Below are 4,003 nucleotides of genomic sequence, written 5' to 3'. Positions count from 1 at the left end.
TTAAATATATTCAAAGACACCCTAAACATAAACAGTATTTAATCTATTCCGGTTCTCTTTCTTGCCTTCAGGCTATTAAAAACATTTCCTGTAAACATCCAATTTTAATTGAAATTATTGAATGGTATAATAATCTTGCTACTGGCCAATACGACATCGTCTTCTGTTGGTTACCTAGTCACGTTGGCATTTCCGGTAATGCAATGGCCGATCTTGCTGCTAAGGCAGCACTCAACAAATCTGTGACAGCACTTCTTATTCCATACACTTTTCAGTTAAAACAATGAAGGATCTTTTTAGCAGCGTTAGTTATCATTTAATTCTTGGTTTTTTAAAAGAAATTGATTTTTTGACTGAATTTTGAGCAATATGTTTCTGTGAAAAGATGTATTTTAATAGTTGGCAGTTTGAATTCGTAACTAGAATTGTTAGTGGCTGTACCCTCAAAGCTGGTTGAAGTATTGTAAAATTATTGTCCTCCTGAGAGGGTACGTAAGTCCAAAAGCATTGATAGTAAATTTAAGTCTACCACTGTTTTTAATCGCAGTATTCCTGTTGTTTTTATTGTGGCTAGCATATTGTACGTTCGCCAGCGGCTGAAGGGATGGTGTAAATCCAACTAGGGTCCATGTAGGTAGCAAAGGTACTGTAAGTCCCCATAGTCCTAGTATGGTGATCTACCTTCAGTTGTTGGCGATCTATAGCCTGATTTTATAGTGTATTGTCCAAATGGTGATGTTATTTTTAACTTTCCATGCTAGTTTTAATTCCATTTGTGATATTCTAGTTGTTTTACTGTCCGTCGTTGACAGGTTTTATAGTAGACATATCATTGATTTTGATATTAGTTGTTCTCGTCACGATATGGCTGAGATATTGCCGATGTGACGTAAAATATTAACTCACTCACTCACTATTCCATACACTGATTATAAAGCTAACATTAGATCTTATATCCGTGATTTGATGCAGAAGAAGTGGGACACCCAGGTTGGCATCAATAAAATACATGAAACAAAACACTATATTGGTTATTCCTGCTTGGGTTGTCAGTCCATATATGAAGAGGTCATTATGAGACGATGCCGTATTGGTCACACCAGGTATACGCATAAATACCTTTTGAAAGGTGAGGATCCTCCATTTTGTATCCCTTGTGATGAAAGAATCACGGTCAAGCATGTCTTGCTTGATTGCGTTGAATATTCCATCTCAAGGGATACCTGTTTTAAATCACGTAGTATGAAGGACCTTTTTACTAATATCAATGCTCATTTAATCATTGCATTTTTAAAAGAATTAGATTTATTAAACGAATTGTAAATAGATAATTTTTCTTATTATTGGAAGTTTAAATTCGTAACTGTGCTTGTTAGTGGCTGTGTCCTCAAAGGGGGTTGAAGTACCTTAAAACTATTGTCCTCCTGAGAGGATACGTAAGTCCACAAACATTCCATGTTTTTAATCGTAGAATAAGTGTCCTTTTACAACATGGCTAGATTTCCCGAATTGCTGACGGCTGAGGGGATGATGTAAATCCAGCTAGGGTCCATGCAGGTAGCAAAGGTACTGTAAGTCCCCATGGTCTCTATAGCCCATTTTTATATTGTATTGTCCTCTATAGATAAATTGTTTTAGGTATAGTTACTAGTTTTATATTCTACTGTGTGATATTCTAGTATTTTACTGTCCTTCGTTGACAGGTTTTATAACATACATATATTTCATTTCAGTATTAAATGTTCTCGTCACGATATGGCTGAGATATTGCCGATGTGACTTTAAATATTAACTCACTCACTCACTCACTCGCTCGAAGGAACAGAAACCTGTTGTGAGGGAAATGTCATTAGCGACATATAACAGTAATTGCTCTTTGTTGGCTATAACCCTGAGAATATCCTTGTCATAGCAGGTGTTTAATCTTTGCCTTGTTATCCTCCATTTGACAGTAAACATGACGGGTTGTCGCTTTCCGTAGAGGCTCGCGAACGTATGCGTCTTGGGATTCTGCGATCGATGGGTATTTGCATACAAATGTGTTCATGCTAGTGGCAGCGATTTTTCCTACGTCTGTGAGCCTCAGGGGATTTCATGAATTTCTTAACTTGACTTGACTGCTTATAACTAGGTAAAAAGATGGGCCATTGTCGTCCTCTGGGGTCTGATGCTACAGCTGTCATTGGAAATACATTGTCATGTCTTTCTTAGAACTATTGATTACGAGCACATCACAAAGTTAAGAATAGGGTCTTGTAGGAAAAAAGCAGTGACACGAGTTGGACGAAGCTTTCTTTTCGAATGCTTTGGATGTGTTCATTATGTGTACGCTATCCACTTGAGTCATGTCATGCGTCTATATTGTAGGACGGCTGGAATTTTGCATAGTTATCAACTATACGTACTTACGAGATACATTTTAGATTCGTGTTTGGAATTTGTGAATTTTGATAATTGATGATTAGTTCCTTATTAGTGAGCAATCATCGAATAACAATTGTTAGCATCATTTTTCAGATTGTCCTGTTCAGGTTGTTATTGCAGATAAAAACAAAGAAACGGCACGAAGTTCTCTGTTTGTAGAATGTTTATTTGGGAACTGGGGAAAATTCATTTTTAAAAAGATGCAACTTACTACTTACTACACTCAGTCGTTAAGAAATCTTCTATCTTTATGACATTCGCAAAAGACTGGTCATTATGTGCCACCAGTCGAAATGGCAGGATTCATATGTTAATCAGTTCAGCTTGTTTTTTGTTGATAGCACAGAATCATGCGAAAGCATGAGCCAGCATAACTGTTTCTCATGTCCAGCCATGTTCCTTGTCGCCACAGAAAACCAAACCTCGGTTAACACTAAATACGTTCTTTGAAATAAAAACAATGGAGGGAACTAACGTTAGAACTATCTGAACCTGCTAGTCTTCATGTTTATACATAGCAGTCAATAACCTCAATCTCTCACCTGTTCCACATGACAATACACCTTTGTCACACATGAAACGCTCACTCCGTCTGACAGAACGATTTGATAGAATATCTCTCACTCCATCTGAAAACATCTCCCCAGTTGTCACTGTGTATGTCAAAGCGAATGTCTCACCAGTTGCTAAACCATCTGACAAAACATCTCACTGTCACCCATCTGACAAAACATCTCACTGTCCCTCCATTTGACAAAACGTCATATTGTCACTCAGTCTGACAAAACATCTCACTGTTACTCCATCTAATAAAACGTCTCTTTGTCATCCAGTATGACAAAACGTCTCACTGAACGTCATTCTCTCTGATAAAACATCTCACTAAACGTCACTCCATCTGGAAGAGACAAAAACGTCTCACTCATCCTCACTTTCTTCATGTGACCGAATCGTTCGAATTCACTCTTTCCATCAGACGGGAACTGAAGAGGCATTTGCAAATCCAAAAATAGAATGGGCAGTTCTTTTCGCTGCACATGAAAGTCCGTCGATGCATTGAAAAAAGGAGCCTTGAAGATAATCATACTGTTTTATATAACTCCGAGACGGCAGATGATCAAGAGTCTGTGGGGGAGACACCGGGGAGAAACCTTTCACCACTATATCAAAGCGGCGACTGTTGTTGTTAATTAATAGTTAATGCTATCTTCGGCTTAGACACCTTCCAGCGTTAATGTGTCTGACATCCACTGCCGGACACTGGATTCTGATAGTGCATAGACGACGAAAATAACACACACATTGATGCCAGTCTTTTGGCGATGTACCACAATTTCTGTTACTCAAGCTTGTTTACAAGGATGAAAAACATACAGATATATTAGCATTTTAAGGTTCCCCATGCAGTAATTTATGCTCTCTGTGGTCACCTATCTTTGAAGGTTGCACTACCTCGCTTCTACTTTTGAAGTGAGGATACCGAGATACAATTCTATGTATCACAAATCATGACATCGTGCACAAGTATATACGCGAGGACATTATCAGATTCATCATGCAACATCGTACCACAATTACA

The sequence above is a fragment of the Haliotis asinina genome, chromosome 3 (genome assembly GCF_037392515.1).
Source record: "Haliotis asinina isolate JCU_RB_2024 chromosome 3, JCU_Hal_asi_v2, whole genome shotgun sequence".
NCBI lineage: Eukaryota > Metazoa > Mollusca > Gastropoda > Lepetellida > Haliotidae > Haliotis > Haliotis asinina.
The sequence above is the reverse complement of the archived record's forward strand: the minus strand, read 5'-3'. Positions refer to the sequence as shown.